Here is a 26,571-nt window from a genome sequence, read left to right on the forward strand (position 1 = left end):
GGTCCAACATCGAAGAAGCAGAGGTAGGTTCAGAAATTACATGTCACACACACGATTCCCTTTATGATAATCAAACACACAACCATTTATATTAGAGACAATCATACGCACACGGAATCCTTTTTATGCTATACACCAAACGTAAATGGTGCCCCACTGCCCCACAATGATACCAATATATAACATATTCAATTTGGAGCCGTTACTGACCAGACCACCTAGCAAGGGTGGGTTTATAAAGAAAAAAAAAAGAAGTAGAAAAAGAACCGGTTACCACGGGGGGGAAAAAGGACAAGAAAAACAATAAAATGTCTGGAAAAAAAATTGAAAAAGAAAGAACAGTAGAGAAAAAAATACAAATCAACACACACACAACGTAGGGTCCATTAAAACACTAGACGAATTAGAAAAATAATTAAGAAAAAAAAGAAAAGCAATACACACGTACAACCTTTTCACGAAGAAAGAAAAGGAAGACATACAGACACACAGATGTAAAACTTTATATATAGAAAATAGTTAAAAAAATGTTTATCGTATTAGGAATTAGCTCGTTATGAACGAAGAAAAATATCACTTAATGTCAAAATTAGAAGGGAAAAACAAAGAATGGCCTTATTCTGTAAATTTTTAACAACAGCCAGTGAGAAAACCAGAAAGAAAAAAAAAAGAAATAGAACATATGACTGTAGTAAGTGTACGTCAGAAATGAGCCTTTACCAAAAGATAAACACGTCAGTCACAAATATGTGTTATGAATATTTTTGTTGCATTTTTATATTTTAGTATTTTTTAATTTATTATTTTTATGTAATTGATGTGTTGTCAAACGGTATTGGCAGAATTTTCTTGTTCTTTGACATGTATTTTTTTTTCGCAGAATGGGGAGGTGAAAGCTTTGCTTGTGGGGTCTATTGAAAGAATGATTAATAAAAGAAAGAACGTGTTGTTAATTAATTAATTAATAATCATAATAGTAATAATAAAATAGGGAAAAAGAGAAAGAAATAAGATTTAAACAGTGTAATAAATAATAATAATAAAAAAAAAGTTTCGGAAGAGTCAAAGGTTCAGTCGGTATTAATTTTAATTTTCGAAATGTAGAATAAATGTTCTATTCGACATGAGTGACGTTTTGACCACATAAGTAAGGTAAAAAAAGGATAAATATAGGGTTAAATAAACTATATGAAAAAATGAAAGAAAAAAGTGGGGCGTGAATGGAATTTAATTTCTGTGGCAAGCATGTTAGAATTTTGGAGAGGTGTTGAAATACATGGGTAGTTATTAAGTTCATTATTCTCGAGAAGTGATTCGAATTTTATTTTTTTATCGTGATTTCTATTGATTTCGAGTAGAATCAACATGGAGCCACTTTGAGTACTTCATATTGGGAAATCCGATGTTTTCCGTGAAGCTATGTGTCTTCAAGGCAGGTTGCGCTTACCGACTTTGGAAAAAAAAAGTTTTTTCTGACATAGCAGTAAACGGAATGTATTCTGTCCAGCGTGAGCGGATCTAGTTGTAATCAACTTCAGGGAGCAAATGAAATGCCCTCTGACATGGCGTAAGGGGCAGAGGGGATGCAATTGCTGACGTGGCCATTATGTTACGAATCGCTCAAGAGAAGATGAATGAAATATGTATGCAAGTACTTAGGAAAATAGAAGGCTACCCACCATAAGGAATGTTAAGAGGTATTTTGTTTCCCACAAAATACTAGTAATAAGAGTAGGCTTATGATGAATAGGATCAGGCTTGGGGTGGAAAAAAAATTTTTGTGTGCTACCTATGGGAAGAAAAGCTGATCTGTAAAGCCAAGGACGATGATAGTCCGTTTTGAAGAGGCAGATGGACCTCGATTTTATTATTCGGTTGATTGCCGAGAATTTATCGATCACGCGTAGTGTCGACGGGAGTAAAGGATGCTCCTGAAATTCTGATTTAAGTTATGAAGAGACCATGGGGTCACAGGGAGTTGTTGACCTTCGAGGGCGCAAGGATTAGCTCCACATGGTATTATTTGTTGATATTATTTTACTTAGTATGTTAAATAAAGGTATGACAGTTTTCTTTGCCAGTGGGGTGAGCATATATATATCTCATTCTTAGTAAATGTGGGAAGAAGAAAATGTATGCCTTCGCCATACATTTTGATAAAAAGGGGAGTAGGAATGTTACAGAGAGAGAGAGAGAGAGAGGGGGGAGTAAACGTGGAGGTAAATACGTTTACCAGAACCGAAGGTCAGCTGACCAAATTACGTATGTGTGACGTGGTAACGTTGGCTAGATCGGTGAGATTTGATTTGGGCTTTGAAGAAGACGAACGTTTTTTCCGTTGTCTCCCCCTCTTAACTGGGGAGGGGGAGACGAACGCTGACGTGTGTGAAGAAGAACCCACACAAGCAGATTTCACTTCCACCTTCTGCAGGACCTCTGGGGAAAGTGAAATAAAAACTATAAAACCCATTCATCGTCTTGGAGTGATAAATCTTCGTCAAACAGGTATCAAGTCTCCCTCCAGGATGAGAAATTCCCAGATGGTCCAACATCGAAGAAGCAGAGGTAGGTTCAGAAATTACATGTCACACACACGATTCCCTTTATGATAATCAAACACACAACCATTTATATTAGAGACAATCATACGCACACGGAATCCTTTTTATGTCATACACCAAAACGTAAAAAGTACCCCTCAATGATTTAAATGGTGCCCTCAATGATAACTCCAGTGAGAACTTCGATGATACCAATATATAACAGTTATTTCCATGGGAAGTGCTCGACTTAGCTCCAATCTCTGGTACCCCCTCGCCACTCTTTCACTAAAAACAACCGTCTAGCTGAAACCACTGTCAGTTATTTTCCCCACTCTTTATCTGTGCCTAAGTCAAAACGTAGATTCCATAAACAAAGTTTCTTTTTTAGAAGTGTATGCCCGTGGAACTCGCTTCCGTTTGCTTGTTTCCCACCTGACTACAACTTGGATTTCTTCAAGTCCAACATAAACAAGTTCCTAATAAACAATTTCCTAATTATCAAGTTCCTAATAAACCGCCTCCTTAAGTAAGACATTTTATCAAATCTCCATTTCTAACGATTACTACGACATTTTCCCATTGATTACTGTACATGCAATAACCCTTATCCTCGAGTGGCGTCCGAGCCTTGATAAATGGTGACTTCCGTGTAAAAAAAGATAGAATTCCAAAGTCTAGCAGTTCTGGGGAAGAAACTACTACGGTAGAAGGTTTTCTGACATCTTTGGTTCTCTACTATGTAGGGGTGGGATTTTGTTGATTGTCGTGTTTGTCGGGAGTATTTATGCGAGACGGTACAAGGACTTGTAGTTCGTCGGGGTATCCACCATTAAAATACTTGTAAAGCGGGCAAAGGGATGCAACATTTCGTCGATGGGGCAGAGGTTGAAGCCTAGCTGACAGTGCAGGACCTATTAGGTTGGCGACTCTCTTTTGAACCCTGTCTAAGAGTGAGAGACTAGTAGCAGATGTACCAGCCCAAATGTAGCAGTGTCAGAATTTTGGCGGAATTTTTTACACCCCCCCCAACAAAAAACTGCGAATAAAATATAAAAAAAACTCGTAATTTCTGTTTTTAAAGTGGGTTGTTTATTTTCTTAATGGAATATACTTCCAAAATAAACTATTAAAGTTATTTAAAACTTAATAAAAAATATTATTTTTTATTTTTTAAAAGACCGTGTAGACAAAATGTCCGCGTATTCAATCACCGCGAGCGGATATTTTGTCAACACGGTTTTTTTAACATAATAAGAAATAATATTTTTATTATGTTTGAAACAACTTTAATAGTTTATTTTGGAAGTATATTCCATAAAGAAAATAAACAACCCATTTTAAAAACAGAAATTACGAGTTTTTTTTTATATTTTATTCGCAGTTTTGTCTTAGGGGTGTCAAATTTGCAATGGCGATTTTCCCAAAGATTCTGACACTGCTAGCCCAAATGTGACAAAAATATTCTATACATAGGTGAATGGTAGCCTTGTAGAGGTACAGAATACTTTCAGCCGTAACTTTTAAGCACGGAAGGGAGAACCTACCTTCCTCGCAGCAGCCACGACAATGCCCTCGATGTGTCTGTTTAGCCGAGAAGTTTGAACGAAGTACTTTCAAGTAATGTATTATTAGCTATAACTATTCGCTGTTGAGAAGGTTTCTTGTGATTATTAAAGAAAAAAGGCTCGGTCTTTCCAGCATTGAATATTTCCATCCATTTTTGGCTTCATTCTAATACAGACTGGAGGTTTTCCACTAGAGTTTCCGCAATTTTTTTGGATATGTGTTCATTCACTTTCCTCTCGTACCTGTCATAGAGCGTGGTGTCGTTAGCAAATATACTTATCTCAGAGATTCAATAATAAAAAAAAAAGCTTCGAATCCACTCCATATCGTTGTAAATGTTTATTAAAATATTTAGTTTTTCTTAGGAGGAAGGCTCAGCCCTAGTTTAAACTCGGGGAATTGACACTTTACCTGCACTTTTTCAACGGTCCGAATTTTCCACTGTAAAAGTTCTATTTTTATGTATTTATTCACTTTGACTATTTTTACCGGTGCTATTTTTTACCGGTGCTATTTTTACCGGTGCCAATTTTACCGTGTTATTTTTCCAGTACTATTTTTACCGGTGCCATTTTGATCTAAATTCAGAGAGAGAGAGAGAGAGAGAGGGAGAGAGAGAGAGAAGCGGTGATATATATATATATATATATATATATATATATATATATATATATGTATATATATATATATATATATATATATATATATATTTTACACAATGGTCACCACTTATCAAGGCCCGGAAGCCACTCAGGGATAAGGGTTATTACAAGTACATTACGTTAGTGTGGAGATTTGATGAAGTGTTTACTTAACGGGGCGGTTCATTAGGAATTTGTTAACGTTGGACTTGAACACATCCAAGTTGTAGTCAGGTGGGAAGCAGGCAGACGGAACAGAGTTCCACAGGCGCGCAGTTCTAAGAAAGAAGCTTTGTTCATGGAATATATATATATATATATATATATATATATATATATAGAGAGAGAGAGAGAGAGAGAGAGAGAGAGAGAAAGAGAGAGAGAGAGAAAGAGGGGGGGAGATAGAAGACACGTTTTTATCTACATAATTTGCATAGTTTGAGTTGTTGTTGCCCGGTGTTTTCAACACATGAAGTTAATTGCTAAGTGTCCGTCGCCTCTGCCCCGCCATCTGAACAAATATACCAAGTTGGTAATTTGTGAGGTGGGGAACAGGTTTCTCTTGATTGTATAGGATATTTTGAATGTCTACAAAAAAGCGTCGTAGAAAAAGTGCGCGCATTTCATAGTGAGACGACGACAGTTACAGTTTTTGCTTCACAGCGACAACAGATGAAGAACTTTAACAATCGACATCGACGCTGGAGAAACCCAGGTTCAGCAAGCAACAAAAACAATCAATCCCTTCTTCGTTCAAACAGCGAGAGTGAGAGAGGAGGAGAGAGAGAGAGAAGAGAGATACGAGAGGTAGACATACAGAGTTAAAAAGAGGAATGGGGAGATACATGGGCTAAAGGTCCATACATGTTTGGGTTTAAAGAACAGAAAGAAAGAGAAAGAGGTTGAGTTAGGATAAGATAGACAACGGTATCGATAGATAAAAGGGGCGCAGACAGAGAAGTGAAAAGGAGAGAGGAAAGTTATATTACAACTTCATAGAGACAGTAACACACACACACACATGTATATATATACATATATATATATATATATAGAGAGAGAGAGAGAGCGAAAGACAGAAAGAAAGAGAGATAGAGAGAGAGATACGAAAATGTCAAGATAAAGAGCAATAAAAATGAGATAGATAAAGGGAATATATAAGGAATATATATATATATATATATATATATATATATATATATATATATAGAGAGAGAGAGAGAGAGAGAGAGAGAGAGAGAGAGAGAGGGGAGGGGGAGCGAAGACGATAATAGAGGTACAAGAAAGTATACGTCCAGAGGAGATTGGGTGCAAGCGACAATACGAGATCCGTAAGAAAGAGATGATATTGGCTAAGGAAGAAATACGTTTGGCAAGGATCAAAGTGTAGCAATTTATTCTAATACTATACACTTCCCGTGTCCTATGGAGAAAGTTCTTTATGCCCAAACCCACAGTGAAATTTGGGGGTAAACTAGATTTTACTCACATGGACAGAAGGCGGAGAATTGTGACAATCAAGCTTTTTACGTTTTATACTCGAGCAAATCTTATTTTTGTTTTCATTTCCGAATTCATATTAGAAAATTAGCCTGACGAACTCAACTCGATTTTCAGCTAGAAATAAACATGCATGCAGATGTGTATCTAAAGAATTCGTATAATTAAAAATTTACACTAAAACTTTCCTTTCTTTAATGATTACAGGAAACTTCCACAAGCGATTACTATTGACAAGTTGTCTTTAATAAATTTCAACACTTTTGTGTACATGCATTTAAAATTGTCGCAGACGCTTGAAAATTCAGTATGCTATTGCTATATATCTTATGAAATAATTGGCCATCTTTTTATGATTTCAGACTGCCATGAACAGCTACAGCAGGAATTGGAATACACCATACTAAAGCCTGATTGTCACAGCTTGTGAATTTCAGTAATGCAACCTGCACCTGAGAACACTTTAGAAGAAGGATATGCAATAACATTCTGTTTTAAACTTGAAAAAATGCAACAGAAACGTATGGAATGCTTCAGACTGGGTTTGGACCATCTTCCATGAATCGAACATCAGTTTTTCAGTGGCATGGGATACACGGAAGACAAGGAGTCTGTGAGGGATGATGGGAAGCGTAGGAGGAGTAAGGAAGTCAAAACACGAGAATTGATTGGCTAAATTAAAGAATTTCATGGATAAGGACTACCATGCGTCTATAGAGACAATTAGTGTCCAGTTTGTCGTTAGTGTGGGAACTGTACACACAATTATTCGCGAAAGACTTAAGATGCGGAGGATTTGTGCAAGGTTGTCCCAACTGTTCTCAGAAAAGATCATGCTATTTGAACAAGATGTGCAGCACGACAATTTCTCATCCTCTCTGTAGTCCAGACCTTGCTCTCTGTGAGTTTTGATTATCACTTAAGCTCAAGAAAAATCTTAGAGGCTGTCATTATTAGACAATTGAGGAGATGAAAAAGGCTGTGACGAGGGTGATTGACACGCTCACATAGGATGACTTTCATGGGCTCTCCCAGTTGTTGGAACGGATACAACAAGTGTATTGCACTAGGAGGAGATTACTCTGAACATCATGTGTGTACTATCAATGAAAGTGCCCATCCGAAGAAAGTTTGGAAGCTTATTCAAGGCACCTCGTATATATATATATATATATATATATATATATATATATATATATATATATATATATATATATATATATATATATAAGCTGAATGTCTATGCGTGCGTGTGTGTTTGTGTGTGTCTGGTCACGAATAGGCTCCTACATGGTTGACTACTTAAAAAAAAAAAAACTGATGACATATAATGATAGAAGATGTATCGAGACACAGGAATGGGCATGTTTGATCTAGCAGAACGGTAGTTCATTAAAATTGTGGGGTCTGCGTTCGCGCCTGGTCCACAAAGTATGGAAATAAAAAATTAAAAAATAAAAAAAAAACGTTTACAAGTGCTTTCGGTATAGATGTACAGAAGAATACTTTCATAAGTATGTTTTAACTTAAATAGGGATGGTATGTTAAATTGTAGGGTCTGCGTTCGCGCCTGGCCTTCATAGAATGGAAATAGGCACAGACTTTAATAAAGACTTTTCATATCTATCTGCATAAGTATACTTTGATAATTATGTTTCAGTTTGAAGAAATATGGTATAAAATTATGGGGTGTTCGTTCGCACCTGACCCCCATAGAATGGAAATATGTCACAAAGTTTAACAAGGTTTTTTAATATAGATCCATAGAATATTGTGATAAGTGTTTCAGTGTAAACAGGTATGGTATAATAAATTATGGGGTTTATCTATTTTATCTTTACTTTCATCATATTTTGCTTTGATTTTGATACCCCTAAATTCAACCGAAATTTACAACCCTTCCGTTTCATAACTTATCATACTTTCATAAATCAGAGTCCATTTTCTGTAGACTGTTCTTGAACTCAGTTGACAACGGATACTTTTGCTAGGATATATATATATATATATATATATATATATATATATATATATATATATATATATATATATATATATATATATATATATAGGGTGACCCCAAAAAAAACAGAGGACATTAAATTGTTTTTCTGAGCATTTTACAGTCAACGGAGAAAAAAAGGCAAAAGACCCTAATGTTTGGATGTGATGTTTTGAATATAATAAACTAGTTATGACCAAAGTTTCATTTCATTCGGAAAAAACACTAAGAAACGGGGCCTAATCAGAGTTCGGGCCCGTTTTTTGGGGTCACCCTAAATATATATCTAAATATATATATATCTAAATATACATATATATATATATATATAAGTGAAAATATCTGTTTGTGTGTACATTTCCCTACCAAAACAACTCTGTCAATATTCGGTCTACAGACTCGAGCTTTGAAATAAGGGGTAGTGAGAAAGCTCATCGTCCAAAGTTTGCAGCTTAACATTCACAAGTATCATGAATTGGAACAAATGCATGAAAGACATTGCTAGGGTTGCTACAAAGAAGGTTGATTCCCTCTGTCGTGCTAAAAATTTACTTACACCTGAGAGTTTGCTATATCTCTCCAAAACGGTCCTTCATCCACGCATGAAGTGTTGTTGCCAAACATGGCCAAGTGCATCTGCCACTAGTCTCTCCCTTTTAGACAGGGTCCAGAAAATGGTTTCCAATGTAATAAGTACCACACTATCGACCAATCTCCAACTTCTGTCCCATCGCCACAATGTCGCACCCCTAGCACTTTCATATAATGTGACAAACGCATTGCACTTGTATCCCCTCGACATGAATATACCCGGCTAATCCATCTAACAGCAAAATCACACCTCTTTACGGTAGAGGTCAAAATGTGCAGGTAAACATCCTCCCCTTATTAACTTCTTCCATCCAACTGCTAGACTTTGGAATTCCATCCCTTTTTCTTGTTTCTCTGAGTGTACTAAGCTGCAGAAGTTTTAATATAATGTAAACAGATAGCTTGCCGCTCAACTCCCCTCAGACACCTGTCAGACACGTTTAGGGTGAAAATATGTAAAAGATAAAAAAAAAAAAGGCTTTGTCCGCAATGCTTACACTTCTCTGGCAGTTCTCGTGTATTCATGGATACAACATACAATCGAAATGTTCACCCTTATCCCCGAGTGGCTTCCGGGCCTTGATAAGTGGTGACCACCATTTAAAAAAAAAAAAAGATCGCCTGAGGTTGTCGGTTGGCCTGTTATCTGAAGAGGAGGTAGGGACCTTCGGCAATGGAGTCTCTAATAACTTCTATCACACGCTTCAATACGTTGGACGAAAAATTGCACGCCACAAAGCGGCTTAAAATGTCACCGATGACGTCATCATAGCATGTTTGAGTTGTCGACTTCTATCGACTTAATTAAAACAAATTGGTTTTTCGAGAACAAAACATTAATTAATGAATTTCTATAGAAATGCACATTTGGATCGATTGTAGTTTTTTTTTTTTTTTTTTCGATAGAGTCGCCGTTTATCAAGTCCCAGAAGCAACTCGAGGATAAGCATTAATGATGGATTATTGAAATTGAGTAGAAATGTCGTTATAAAAGAGAACGGTCTAACAAGAACTTGTTTACGTTGGATATATTATAGTTAGCCCGGACCTGTTATAGTTAGCTGGAAAGCAGTCCCACAACATTGTGTTCCGAAAACTAGGAAACAAGCTTTCTTCATCGAATGTTGGTTTAGTTCTAGGCACAGATAGAGAGAAAAGTAAAGTTCTGCGAGTGGTTGTAACTAGACGAGTGTTGGCCGTGAATATTTTACAAGGCTGAGGATCATAGATTGAAGCCCACTCGAGCACCTGCCATGAAAATAACGATAGAGCAGAGCAAGGTCTCTTTTGTTAGAAAGAGGTAGTAGGGAGAAGCACATCATGTTTTGAAACACTTCTGTGACTGACCTTCAATCCTGACTGAAATGGAGTACATACACCTAATCCGTTACCACAGTCTTTGGAAAAATTGGTGAATCATTCTACTGCTCCAGTAGATATCTCATGGAAAGGGCATCACTTCTAGGTTGTCATTTCATTACGTTTTTGTTTAATTTCCGGTTGAGGGGAGTGTTGAACAAAGTGGGCCAGTTTTGACGCCAAGTATTTCCACACAATAGTCTATTAGCCAAGTCCTGCCTAGAAAGTTGTGGCCTCGTGAAAACCCACCAGAGATAGGCATCAGGGTCCCTTTTCCATGTGCGAAATGGCACTACAACTACCCGATATTATACAAGTGATGATAAAGCAGCTGCTCTAACCGCGACTAAAGAGTCAGGGCTCCTGTACTGTAAGTACAGCAGCCAGAAAAATTGTCAATCGGGTACCCTCAACCTCTTAGACGAGACCGGCTCAAACCCGTCGAGCGAGCACAAGTGGCGTGCAAGCAAACCCAGTTTGCTCTGTTTGTGAGAGAAAGAAAGAAATTCGGAATAGGGAAGAGGGGAACGGCGTTCAATGTCCTAAACAGGAAACAAGGCCAAGCGCAGGGTGGCTTTGATGAGTCCTTGGTATTGTAATTATGCGCCTGGCTAATAGGCAAAGAAGGAGTGTGAAAGCCGGCGAAAAGGCAGAGCCTATCTATTATTTAAGCAATTTAGGTTTGCAAACCAGTGAATTTATTTGAGTCAACAGTTCTAAGAAGGTTATCGACGATGACTGAGGAGGACTTCCTCCCGTATCAGCAATAACGATAATGGGTGCAGTTCTAGGAGGTCCACCCCTAGACTTTGTCTTTTCTCTGAGAAAATGGGTATATTTCATTGTCTCCTCAGCTTGCCACCAACAATTGGGGTGCTGACACCAAAACGCTGAGGCAAACAGCTCTCGCACTGTGCCATTCCACAGCGGAGTATTGTGCCCCAGTATGGGCAAGATCATGATATGCCCATAAAATTGATGTAGAGCTGAATAAGGCATACCGGACCATAACTGGTGCCCTAAGACCAACTCCCTTGCCAGCTCTATACTACCTAACTGGTATTCCACCACCACATATCAGGTGAGAAGTCATCACCAGAATGGAACGGTACAAACAGCTTAACGACCACAGGCACTGACTGTTTGGGCACCAATCAGTGAGACAAAGACTAAAATCTCGCAGTAGCTTCATCAATATAGAGGAAATCGATCCCAGGCAAGCTGCCTCATATAGGATGGAACGATGGCGAGACTATAACAGCAGGAATAAAAATGATGATCTACCAAACCCAAAAGAAACACTCCCCCAGGGTTCAAACCTTAGTAGAAAAAACTGGGTGACTCTAAATAGAGCCAGAGCCAAAGTAGGCAAAACAAAAGACAATCTCTACAAGTGGGGCCTAGACATCTCACATTTATGTCCATGTGGAGAGGTACAAATGATGCTACACCTTACGGAAAACTGCCGATTGGGTCCTCATTGCTCAAACCAAGACCTTAAGGAGGCAAACAGCATCGCCATGCGATGGGTTAATTTCTATTGCGATAAGATATGATGATGACTCATAGCAATAACGATAGAACAATGTCTGTTTTGTGAACAAGAGAGAGCAGGAAGGAGAAAAAGACATAGCCTACCAGATCTTATCAAATAATTATTCTCATGACTTTTATTAGAATCCATCCATCCAGCACGCCTGGGGCCGAGACTGAACTCACTACACGAATTTGTAGTGTCATTCAAATCTTGTCGGTAGCTGAATACTTGATGCTTCGCCAGGGCTATCAAGGATATTTTATTTTATCGTGACGCCATCACTAGATGAGGTGGCTACCACAGCTGAAGAGAGTCCCATCTAACCTTGAGAGAAGGATAGACCATGCCAGTTTCTCAACCTGGTGTTTTACCTTGCGGTTTATTAGAATAGTAGTAGTGTATTATCATTTTAACCCCGTCCCAAGTAAAAATAAATTTGCTGTAATCGTCACGATACGACCTTTGAATGGCTCGAGTGATTCGGTTGTAAGAATTGGTTTCTTCATTTCTTACTTGAATCAGAACTTATAAGAGAGACTACCCTCGGTCCCCAAAGACAATTTATGTAATGATTCGGTTCCTACTGATTTTGCGATAGGAGTTTAGTTCTGTGCAGTTCTAGGAGGTCCACCCCTGGACTTGGTCTTTTCTCTGAGAAAGGGATTAACTTATTGCTAATCCTCTGAAGCGCCCTCACCGAGGAATACTGACGGGCTGTTTAGGCACTTTTTGTGGCCTCTTCTTGGGAGTACTGACCTCTTAATCCCACTTTCTGACACAGGTGTTTAAGTTCTTGCAGTGAGAGAGAGCTGAAAACCCTACGCGAAGATTTGCACTGTAAGACTGACATGTCTTCCAATCCTACGTATTTATTGACACTCTCCAGGAACGAGAACACCTAGCTAGCGAATTTACACTTTGATGTTCAAAATGAAACTGCTTGAAATAGCTTCTACGCATATATGTCTGTGCATGCCCTCGCCTGAATAATAACAATACATAAATAAACAAATATTCTAAGCCAATCAGATGGATTTCTATCAATTTATGAAAATTGTCGTTTATATTCTCGCGTTAGGGACGATTAATTGAAATTGGAATCGGGAATTGTAAAAATCGGAAGTTTTTGGAATATCGGAATCGGAAAAAATCTGTGCTTATTTTCCGATATCAAAACTGATTCTATTAATTACCTATTTTATTTTATGTTGGTTTAAGAAACATCTTCCATTGCTTGTAGTAATCTCTTCTTCTCTTCTCTTCTCTTCTCTTCTATCTTCTTCTATTCTATCTATCTATCTTCTTCTATTCTTTCTTCTATCTATCTATCTATCTTCTATCTTCTTCTATCTATCTTCTTCTATCTTCTATATAAATAAAATGAACTCATTTTTCCCCTCCGGCTTTGACCTTTATAGGAATGCACCTGTATACATTTGGTGCAGCCGTATCATTCACAAACTGAATCACGATATCTGCCGTATGTTATAGGCTTATTACGTATCCAGTATCTCGCTGATCAGAGTTTCCTATATTCTGTCTGGTGAGAGTCCACTGTAAAAATCGGTTACATTTAATGGAAGTAGTAAAATATACTCTCTCTATAAAATTCATCCTTCCACCGCCACTCACTTGCACCGTTCCAGACCGTTCACAGGAGACATTTAAAACCGACCACCGGTTAGAATTTATCTAAAAACTGGACTGGACTTACGCTGAAACGAACCACGCTTACTTTGCCATTGGTTAGCATAAAACATAAACACAATTTATAAAGCATTTATTATAATAAAATTAGATTAAAACAGAACACAATCCGTTACCTGGAATTGAATTCACAATTACATTATTTCGATTTCGTTATAACCCGCGTGGTTAGAGTTTTATGAAAACCTGGATTGACATTTACGTGAAACGCACCAAACTTACTTTCATAAACACAACTTCCGTTTTGCTCTTTCCTTTCGTTCTTTTTTTCTTTCTTTCTTTCTTACCTTTCGTTGTCTTTTTCGCTTTTTTGGTGATGGTGGTGGGGGTACTTCCCTATGTTTCTCTTTCTTTCCTTAAACATAAACACAAACTAAACGCTATACGTTATCTTGAATTGCATTACCGAACACATTACTTCGCTTACTCGACTTCCATTAACTTTAGACTCGCGTTGGTAGGGTTTTCTAACAATCAGAACTGCGATTTACGGGACGGCATGTTTAACATCGTTACATTTTCATTTTCATTCCTCGCTGTCAGACGATAATACGACTTCTTTTTTTTAATTTTTTACTTTTATATTATGCTGTTTCCACTAATTTCGGAATTCATACTCAGGGGACGGGTGACTTATTACATCAGTGGTTATTTATTTATTATTTTTTTGCAATTTATTACTTTTTCCCCTACACATCGTCTGCAGCGGATCGCTTACACAAAATAAAATATACCAGAATAATAAAACAACAACAACAACAACCAATAAACCAAAACAAATACACAATTACTTAGGAAAATAATAATAATAATAATAATAATAATAATAATAATAATAATAATAATAATAACAATAACACCAGGAGATAATACAAAAACTATATCTGGGTAATTACTTTACCCTACCAAACTACATAAATAAAAACTATAAATTTATAATACTAACATCAAATACACATACTTACATTTTTCAGCGTACGATTATTGGGGTTATTCAATATTGTTGCATTTTTATTCTTTTCGGTTTGCAGTAGAACCTCTCTTTCTCCACTTTTTCTTTCGTTCTTTATTTACTTCCTTTTTTTGGGGGGGGGAACATCTACCAATGATTATAACACACATTTTCCGTTGCGTCATGTACGAAATTTTACTTTGTTGTTTTTTGCGAACGCCAATATCATTCGGTTTGGCTCTAATTAATTCATGTTTTGTACTAACAAGGTGTTTTTTTTACAATGTCTTAGCACTTCACTTTACTAATTAACTCGGAAATAGACACAGAAAACTTTATTTTTCACCTGTACAAATACTTCACTTTACTAATTAACTCGGAAATAGACCCAGAAAACTTTATTTTTCACGTGTACAAATACTTTTTTCCCCTTTGGCACATTAAGTTTACTCCTTACTCTTTCGAATACAATAGAAAACTCATAGGAAACCTACAAAAAATTTAGGATAAATCGGCTTGCACAACTAAGTCCCTCATTTTTGCCCGCCCAGTTTTGCACAGTTTACATATTTGGGTCCTTCTGTTTGCCGGGGGGGGGGGCGATTATAACTTCCCCAAAACCGGGGTATTGGAAACATCCAAAGCAATGTTTGTTTTTTTTCAACAAAAATTGGCCACTACAAGAACTATGATTATTTCCATTTTTGTCCGCAATAAATAACAAATAAATATAGATCATTACCGGTTTATTTCGTTTGCAAAATACAGTCCGATGTTTGCATTTACATAAACTTTACTCCCCTCATATATTATCTACATCGATTCATAATGTGGTAGACTCATACATTTCGTTCATTAATGGAAACGTTGAATTTATTTATTTCGTCGGTAAAAGAGGGGGGGGCAATAAAAACATAAACTTAATTCTGTCAGTTTTTTCTTTTTCAGTTGAAAAGGCAATCAAATATCAAAAGTCAAACATCAAGACCATAGAGCTCATTAGTTGAGTATATAACAATTTTTCACTTTTTACACAATACAATCTTTTATAAAATATGCCACCAAAAAAAAGACTTCCCTTAGTTGTAATACAACAGCAGTTGCAACCAGAAAAAGAAGTCGACAATGGGAACATTATGAACAGTCTCAGGAAGACACTTCTGGTACTTCCTTGAACGAAAATGCAAATCAGGACTATGGGTCACATCAAGTTACTTTTGACCCAGACTTATATGAGGCGGACCAGTCGCAACCTACGGATATAAACACATATGTGGAACTTAGGGTTGCGCAAAGCAGGCTATATTAGAAGCAATGCAGAGACACACATTACGCACAACTGCTCCTAAATCATCTTTCTGGTTGCACGAAGGATGTACATATGAGGCTACACGTACTTATCAATTACGCTCAGATGTTCAAATTGGCACATTGAGTAATGGGACACCTTGCAGACAATGCAAAGCAAAGAAATGGAATCGGGAATCACCAGGTATCTGTTGTTCTGGTGGAAAAGTTATTCTTCCAGATTTAGGTATACCTCCTGAACCATTACGCTCACTTATTGATAACAATTCAATTAACTCAACACATTTCTTGAACAACATCCGGAGTTACAATAACTGCTTCAGTATGACAAGCTTCGGTGCTGAACAAATACGTGAAGGAGCCTACATGCCGACATTTAAAGTTTGTGGGCAGATTTCTCATAGACTTGGTTCTTTGCTTCCCATCGATACTGGAAATCCACAGTATCTTCAAATATATTTCATGGATGATGATCAGCAAGAAGCTACGACAAGATGTAATTATGCTCCCAAAACAAAGTTTGACATTGTTCTTGATTTGCAAAATATGCTTCACCGAGAAAATAACTTTATCAAAAACTTCAAGATGGCTATGGAGCATGCTCCATGTGATGATTTCAAAGTAGTTATACATGCTGATAAAACTCCAAGACAAGAACATAAACGTTGTTTCAATGTTCCAGATGCACCTGAGGTTGCTGTTGTAATAGTCGGTCAAGAATTTCATCAGCGAGATATCATCTTGCATCGCAGAAACCATCAACTACAGCGTATTGCTGTAACACATTGGGCATATGATGCTTTACAGTACCCAATCATTCATTGGACAGGTCAAGAAGGTTATAATTTCTTTGTATGGCAGACAAATCCTCAAAATAAAGAGTTAGTAATAGGAAAAAAAATATCAGCTAATGCTTTCTACGCATTCCGAATTATGGTCCGTGACGACAGTTTTAATATTCTGATTAAATGTAGGAACCTATTCCAACAATACATAGTTGACATGTATGCTAAAATAGAGCATGAGAGGCTTATCTACATTAAAACTCATCAGAGGGAGCTAAGAGTTGCTGATTACATTCACTTAAGAGATTCTGTAAATATTGATGGCAACATTGAAAATGTGGGCCGTTTGACCATACTACCAGCAACATTTACTGGGGGACCACGATATATGCATGAACGCACACAAGATGCATTGGTCTATGTGAGAAAACATGGAACTGCTGATTTATTTATAACTTTTACCTGCAATCCCAAATGGCCAGAGATTGTGAATGAACTCCTTCCATATCAACAACCACATGATCGGCATGACCTCATAGCAAAAGTTTACCCAAATATAGCTGCAAATTATACTAATCCTCAATGGCTAACAGAAAGAGCAATTTTAGCTCCAAAAAATGATATGGTACACATCATCAATGACCAACTGCTTGATGAAATTCCAGGTGAGGAACAAATTTACACTTCTCTAGATTATACTGTAGATAATGACCATGCTGTACAGTACCCTACAGAATTTTTAAATTCCTTGCAATTACCTGGTATACCACCACACAAATTAAAACTGAAATCTGGATGTCCAATTGTGTTACTCAGAAACCTTGATGCTCCACGACTATGCAATGTAACAAGATTATGTGTAACACGAATGCAACCTCATGTGATAGAAGCAGTCATATTGACTGGTGTAGCTACAGGCGAATTGACATTTCTTCCTAGAATACCAATTATTCCATCAGATTCAACAATTCCATTTAAAAGGCTTCACTTCCCAATAAAATTATGTTTTGCCATGACAATAAATAAGTCGCAAGGACAAACCTTGGCAGTGGTTGGTCTGAACTTAGCTTTTTCTTGCTTTAGTCACGGACAGTTTTATGTAGGATGTTCACGGGTAGGTTCCCCACACAATCTATATATATTAGCACCAGAGGGTAGAACATCAAACATTGTGTATCCAAGAGCTTTATACAAATAGGAAAGCCAATTCTCCCTTCTATTATTATTTATAGTTATTTTTTGCTGTGAATTATCAGCATGGCAGTCTCATAAGTATTGTCCACACTCCACCCATATTCCTGTCAGGTCAATGTTTTAAAACTCTGATAGGAAATTCTTATGGGAAGTTTCTAATCTTTTTCATTATAGAATGTGTACCTTTTCTATTCAAAATTTAATTTAATACAACCGTTCACTTCTTTCATGTTAAGTTACTAAAAATCACTAAACTCAGTTGCAGTGCTCCGTGGCATAGTGGTTAGCATGCCGGACAATTCACATTATATTTTCACATTCGCGCTGGCCTACCGTAGTCTTTTTTTTTTTTCATAAACACCTAAAATGGATTTTTTTGGTGGCCGAGTTGTTAACATAGCATGTTTTTTTTTTCACACTTAATTTTCCAACTTCGCCCCAATACTCCGGATTTGATCCTTCCTACTTACCTAACATCACTTTTTTTTTTAAACAATCCCCACCCCGGAAACAAACACCCGGGCAACGATTTTTTTTTATTCTTTTGTTTTGATTTACTCAAAACCGCACACACCTCGAAACATCCGAGCAACGCCGGGTACCCCTGCTAGTAATAAAATAATAAATATTTATCGATTTAAACTTGCAGGAAGACTAAAATCTCTAGATCATCTCTTCACAAATGTGTTTTTTATGTTTGAGAAAATATATGCACATTTAAGATGAGTTTCGACAGTAATCGGAACAAAATAACACTTTTACAGTAAAATATTTAGACATTTATAAAGAATCAGCATCGGTAAGTGTATTGGGATCGGGAATTTACTACGGAATCCGTAATTGTATCGGAATCAGGAAAAATATTGAAATCTTCCACTCACTATTATATTCCACTTTCAGCTTGTTTTGTTAACTTACACTTTTGAATAGTTTATTTTGTTTGTGCTTATCATAAGTAATTTCTCTTGCTGTCTCATATTTAAATATCACCTAAAAACATTTTATTTAAAAAAGAGTCTCTCCCCCAAAACACTTTCTCCAAAATAAAACCTTTAAATGTGCCCCATCCAAAACATTTCTGATGTGCTTAAAAATGATTATAAAAACTAATGTATAATAATATAACGATGCATGTCTATTGTTATAAGCTGAACTAACATATATACAAATAATGCATTAAAAATTTTCTTACCATTTCGTCAAAAAACAAATATATAATCTTATTTTAAAATTCATAACTTTCAAACAAATATGATGCGGTTGAGGAAGTTTTGATCATGATTTTTCGGGAAATTTTTACTTTAACAGCAACCAAATTCCCGCACTTTCTATTGTTGCCTAAACATAAACATGGATTGCATGAACAAAGCTTCTTCCCGAGAACTTCCCACCTGTGGAACTCTGTTCTGCTGATCTGCTTTCCAGCTGACTACAACATCATTATCTTCAAGTCCAACATAAAGAAGTTCTTGTTCACCCATCCTTTTAAATGATCTAATTATACTAAATTACTTCTACAAACGACTATTACGCAACTATCTCAATGACTACAATACACGCATTAACCTTTATCATCGAGTGGCCTATGGGCCTTGATATGTGGTTACCCCGTTGGCCTATGGGCCTTGATATGTGGTTACCCCGTTGTAAAAAGAACTCAACACTCATCTTTTAAATGACGACTTTTAAAGGTTTTCGGATCCGCTGAAAACGAATATTGTATTCAAATTTGAGGTACACATTAGTTTTCTTGATATTAAAACATTTTTGTTCAAATGTATTACTTAATAAATGTTAGTGTCGTTAGCTATTCTTAACATAAGGAGGGGGAAGGTGTTTTGTAACAGGCGTGCTCATTAGTACTTATTCGGTTGGAAAAAAATGGCTCCCAGTGAAAACATAAAATATTACATTGGATAATAAAGGTTTTAATATTCAGAAAACTACTTGCCTGCCCCAAATTTGGATGTGATGTTCGTTTTCAGCATACCCGAAAATATGTAAAAGTCGTCAATTTAACGGTGAATACTGTAAAAACATACCGATTAAACACCCGTCTAGCTGAAACCACTGTCAAAAATTTTATCCACTCTTTATCTGTGCCTAAATCAAAACGTAGATTCCATGAACAAAGCTTCTTTTTTAGAACTGCACGCCTGTGTAACTTTGTTCCGCCTGCCTGCTTCCCACCTGACTACAACCTAGATGTCTTCAAGTCCAACGTAAACAAATTTCTGATGAACCGTCCCCTTAAGTATACATTTTTATTAAATCCCCACACTAACGTACTGTACATGCAATAACCGTTATCACTGAGTGGCTTCCGGGCCTTGATAAGTGGTGATCACCTTGTAAAAAAAAAAAAAAAAAGACTTGCGTATAATCTACGGCCTTAAATTATCAACCCAGGCTTTTTCGGTATATTATCTAATGAATCCCACTTGTTTTACTGCTGTGGTTTTGTTGCATAGCCGGCGGTTTCATATTCAAGGAGATATGATGGGGACATTCATATTGATGACGGGAAGAAGAGACTGACAGTTATACAGTTATGTGGATCTTATAACATAGATTAGCGACTGAGAGAGGGTGTTCAGTTCTTTTAACACAGGAGGAGAGAGTCATTACTCATAATGGAGAGGGGGCACGTTACTTGGATGAGTTATACAAAGTTCATTAAAGATTACCTTTAATTGTTGAATGACGACACGAAGACGACAGTTACAAAACATTGATGATGACTTCTTTATTATCATATCGACCAGTCAAATGATGATGACGTCAAGGAATTCAAAGTCGTTCTCCCTTCGCTTCCAAAGGGATCCTCCTCTAATTATGTCAGCTCTTTCCGACCGACCCTGCTGACCGTTCGATCCGAACTCGACTGCCCGATTGCAACCCCGATCTGACTAAAACTAGCTCCTTTATTAAGACATTCCCTTTCTGCTATGACGTCATGTATGGCTCAAAACGTGAGCCTTTTCGTGTAACAGTTTCACGTTGAAAGAAGAACGAGAAAGCTTGGAAATAGTGAAATAGTTAAAATATATTAACAGAAAATACAGGAACGTATATTGGTTGAGTGGGACTCCGCTCAACTGGAAAGACAAAATAATGTTAAGACCTACTCCTATGGAGTGTCAGCTCAAGACTACTCGATGGCAGAAACTGGTTACCAGGAAGGACATCAGGGAGGGTCCATTGCCAGAATTTGTAGGGGTGCCACCTCAACATGTTCAAATACTCTAATGTATTAGCAAACATTTTTTCTATGTAAACGTCCCCTCAACAATATATCTTTAAAAATTTCTCTTTTTTTAATTTATAGTTTTGAATTATTTTGCTCGTGTTTGTCATAAAAGATTTATCTCGTTCTCTTGTACCTGAGTATAAATATAGGACCAATTTTCACTAAAAATGTCTCTCTAAAATCACCTCCCTCCAAAAGTCTTCCTCCCATCGTTAAAAGGGGACATTCCAAAATACACAGACAACACATTCAAAATAAACTCTAAAGAATCGATTGCATTTTCTGGTTGGAGACAAGCAATACACAAATTTGAAAAAAACTAGCGGTTAAGTAGCTGGCTTACAAATACGTCCGCAAACAAAAATAATTTTTCGCGCTCTAAAAATAAATTCACTATTTGATCCGATCCCTGAGTATAAGAAAAACAGCACAAGGACGGGGCGAGTAGAAAGAGACAAGGTATTACGCTCTGCTTCTTCTTGCAAGGGCTTCTGCGAGTAAATTGTCCACACTCAAGTTACCGACACGCATATTCTGAGAATGGAAGCATAAAATGTGTATACACTACATGGTGGTCACACCATCATTAACTTTTCCCAAATCGAAATGAATAAATTCTAACATAATCGTTTGGTGTTACCACGGGCATACAACACATTTTATCCGAGACATTCGCAAAGGAACCAAAATGAAAGTAATTCGACTCACTATTTTCAATAATTAATAATGGGAGAAAATTGTGATAAAAGAAGAAACAGGTGATTTTGACTAAAGTTAACGCCTTATACAGCCCCAATATCACAAGTAGGTTCTTTGATATGACAGGAGCGCGTTCGAAATAGATTTTCTGTTTAGAGCGCAATTGCACTATACTTTTTTGACTTTTGCATTTTAAACTTTAATTCGAGCCATTATATAAAAATGATTTTATAGAATCAACAATAGGTTCTCTAAAATGCAATGTAAACTATAATGTATTGTGGACTAAGTTACTGCGGGGAAAGCATCTGAAACTTTCCCCCGATGCATCACAATGGGTCTCCCAACTAGAGCAGGCAAGATTTGATTGAAAGGTGGGCGATTTTATCGATTTCGATGACAATAAAACATGGGAGTGTAAAACATTCGTCGATAATCATTCAATTTCCGGTATGCATCGGGTTCTGATAGTGTCTACATAAATAGAATTTCGTTGTGTGTTTTTTCTTTTTTTAAAACGTAATATTAACAAACTCCTCTCTCTTTATCTATAAGTTCTCTCTTTATATCTCATTCTCTTTTTCAAACTTGGTTCGGCACGATAGAAAAAATGAAAAAGAAAAGTAGAGAAAAGCAAAAGTTTCCGACATGGTAACATAGTTTCAGTGATCTCATTTTTTCTTTCCTTTTTTCTTTCCTTTTTCTTTCTTTTTTCTTTCCTCTTTTCTTTCCTTTTTTCTTTCTTTCCTTTCTCCTTTCCTTTTTTCTTTCTTTTTTTTCTTTCCTTTTTTCTTTCCTTTTTTTCTTTCCTTTTTCTTTCCTTTTTTCTTTCCTTTTTTCTTTCCTTATTTCTTTCCTTATTTCTTTCTTTCCTTTTTTCTTTCTTTTTTTCTTTTCTTTTTTTCTTTCCTTTTTTCTTTCTTTCCTTTTTTTTCTTTCCTTTTTTTCTTATTTTTTTTATTTTTTATTTTTTTGACAATTTATTTTTCTTGACATCACCCGTATGGATTTGGTCCCTGTTGACCAGAAGCGTATGGATATTACAGTATATTTTACAAGAACGAAGTGGGTGTCAGACTGAATCCGGTGAGGTAAGGTTTACAAACATATCCTATATTTTCTGAATTTTAGCAAGATATATTCAGGCAGAAATACTATATCCCATTTTTATAATATATCACGAAAACAAACGTATAATGTTCGAAGGAATTAAATTCTTAATCGTATTTCGAAAATGCTTTTTAGAAAATTAATTTAAAATTAATTTAAAATTAGAAAGAAATTGTTCTTATTCTAATGCACATTTTTAAATTCAATGTAACTTAGTTTTATCTTCAATTTTGTTGTTTGTTTGAAAGACATCGAAAATTGCGATATACAATAAAAATAAACAATCGTGTTTGTTTATGTAACTTTCCGTTTCAGCCTTTTTTTCTGTGAAATTTATGAATTTCATTATGGTTGAAATGAAATTTCTTTTACTAACACAATGGGAAAGGAACGATGGTTCAGAGGTAAACGACACGGACTGACGACGTGCAAGTTCGAACGCAGTTAATTCTACAACAAATCACCTTCACTTAATATATTGACAAGCTTTACGTAGTTTCCTGGCGTTTTTTTTTTTAAGAAATCGAAAAAATATCGGAGAAACCAATGCCAACAATAGAACTTCCGGATCCATACGATATGATGATGGTCGTATCTCCACTTCGTAATCACTCCCTCATTTTTTATGGAAACATAAAAGATTAAATAGAGTAGTAGGATGTTATGGTTCGGTTGTAAAATGACATTTAATGACAGGTAACTCCTAGTTATGCTGCAGATTTGCTAAATTAAATGTTGCGAACACCCCTACATCTAAAAAAAAAAAATAAGCCATCTGATGCACGTACAAAAGAAATAAGCCATCTGGTGCACGTACAAAACAAGGCATTTTTTAAATCAAAATTAAAATAAATACAATTAGGTTGTTTGAGTGCAAAGCAACATTTTATGCTGGATAAAATTGCAAGTTTTCAATAAAGGATGTGAGTATACCTACATAAAAATACTCCATTCGATCACATTACAAATATATATATAATTAACGATTTATTACAAATATATATAAAATTAACAAATATATATAAAATTAACAATCTATTAAAAATATATATAAAATTAACGATCTATTACAAATATATATAAATTAACGATCTATTACAAATACATATAGAATAAACGATCTATTAAAAATATATAAATTTAACGATCTATTAAAAATTATATAAAAAAAATTAACGATCTAACACAATGGGAAAGGAACGATATATAAAATTAACCATCTATTACAAATATATCTAAAATAAACAATCTATTACAAATATATATAAAATTAACGATCTATCAAAAATTATATGTTCAACATTAACGATCTATTACAAATATATATAAAATTAATGATCTATTACAAATGTATATAAGATTAACGATCTATTAAAAATTATATATAAATTAACGATCTATTACAAATATATATAAAATTAACGATCTATTACAAATATATATAAATTAACGATCTATTAAAAATTATATGTAACATTAATGATATATTAAAAATTATATATAAAATTAACAATCCCATTTAAAAATATCTAGAACTAGAAGGCATTGCCCGTTCGTAAAAAAACGCTTAAATATGGTATTTTTATTAATGTAGATATCGTATTTTTTTTGTATTATATTGGCCCCAATATATAGTGATGATTTAAATTTAAAAAAAATGACTCGTGTGTCACCACCGATAATCGAAACCAAAACGTTCAGCTTACGATTTACGTTTTCCTTTGACGTTAATGCCTGAGCTATGAAGACATGTTTGCTGCAAGGCTAAAAATTGAAACATAAGCCAATAGCTATTACGTTACGCATGCATATTCGTAATGCCGTCGTTTGCACTTCATTTGGCAAATTACATTTTTTTTTTATTTTTACATTTTTGCACCGATTTTCCCTGGCTAAAATCCAAATATAAAGTTTCGCATGGATTCCAATATCCTATATATTAAGTTTCATATCTGTAGACTAAATACTGACAAAGGAGTTTGGTACGCAATTTTTTAAACAAATATACATACGCATACATAAATATATATAGAAATAGGTTTGTGTTTACTATAAACTTTTTACGAAAATATTACACAAGTATAAATCATGTAGAATATTTGCATGAATATAATTAAACATAAAAGTTAACTAAAGATGATCATCCCATAAGAAAACCCAAAAACTAATAGGGAATTAATTAAAATGAATGTTTAAATGAATATGCAAATTAGTTAGATCTTTTGCAAATGGATGCAATTCCACGGCTCATATATAACAAAGTTGTATTTTATTTTTAAATAAATAGATAGAAGATTAACAAAAATAAATAGGGCATTACGATGTTATAAGCACAAGAGAATATTTAATTCTGGGTAATGCCGAGTTTTCTTGCTAGTTGTTAACAATAGTCATAAACATCTCTATAACAATCTTGCATGCACTGACTGAAAACCTCGTCGTGACTTGTTCGAATTCAGCAAGATCTACAGCGTGTGTCATCAAACTCACACTTGCCCTCATGTCTAACCTTTCGGAAAGACGGTAAAATATTAGGTTGGTGCAAAAATAATGTCGTTTTTGACGTGTAACTATATATAAAAAAACACATTTATTTGCACCAGCCGAATAATAACCTTATATCATCCCAGTTATTGTTATAAAGAGTTCACCACATATGAAGGCCCAGAGGCCACTCGAGGATAAAGGTTTGAGTGTACGGTAGTTATTGGTACAGTAGCGTAGTAATCGTTTGTGGCGGTAATCTGGTATAATTAGATTATTTAAGAGGACGGTTTAATAAGAATAAGAAAGGACTAAGAACATACTGCAATCAGCAAGGGAAAGGTTTTTTTTAGAAATAGCCTAGACTGTTAATTGCGTAAGTATAAGAAAACAATTAATCTCGAGTAACTCCTGTTCTTGCTGCTGTTTTTCTTTTTCTTTTTTTTCTTTTTTTTTTTTTTTTTGTAACAACGGGGAAAATCCCTACAACAAAACAACATCTAAAAAAATATTCGTTTTGTTTTGAACGGAGGATGTATCAACTGTTTTTCGTGCTTTCTGAACATTTTAATTACTTGTGACTACTCAACCATTTTGTTTCAGCTTTTTTCCCCTCAGTCACCCCTCCCCCGTATTCTTATGTAGCGTCGTAAAGAAGTCGAGAGAGAGCGGGGACAAAATATACAAAAATAGGTCGTAAACACGCACGGCTGTCCTATTTCATCCTCATCTCTTTTGTTATTTTGGATATTTTTCAGTCAACACAAGAAAACAGAATTTAAGTAAACATCCACTGTAAACGATTGACGTTTTCGTTCGCGAGATACTGTGTACGTCTATATAAAGTCATTATCTGTTAAAAAAGGAGTTGTTAGCAGGGTTACTCGACGTCACTCGGGACCATTAAAAACAATAGATATTGAATAGTGTGTGGCATTTGCGCCTCCAAAATACTACTAATACCAATCCTTCCCTTCTAGTAGAATAATTTCTGCTTTTTTTATGTAATCTAATTTTTGCTCTATGCAGAATATTGAGCACTATTGATTGTGGCTCCGGGACAACACTAACAAAAGAACAACAAAGTTCGTTTATCGGGGGCGGCATTATGTTTGAACACACCTGCTCTATCTAGGATCCAGAGCACCATTAAAACCAAGTAAACTAATTTTTAGATTGCGACCTGCTCTATCCAGGATATTAAGCACTCATGAAATTAAAGAGGCCTCCAGAGCAATTTTAGATATTATTTATCTGGGGCAACTCCAATTAAAGAAAATACTTACTTTGTGGATATTTGTTATTTTTATTTTTTATTTTTTTACTTTTAGCCGGACATCCAA

This window comes from Euprymna scolopes, chromosome 34 (assembly GCF_053919585.1).
Source record: "Euprymna scolopes isolate OS-2025 chromosome 34, ASM5391958v1, whole genome shotgun sequence".
Classification (NCBI taxonomy): domain Eukaryota; kingdom Metazoa; phylum Mollusca; class Cephalopoda; order Sepiida; family Sepiolidae; genus Euprymna; species Euprymna scolopes.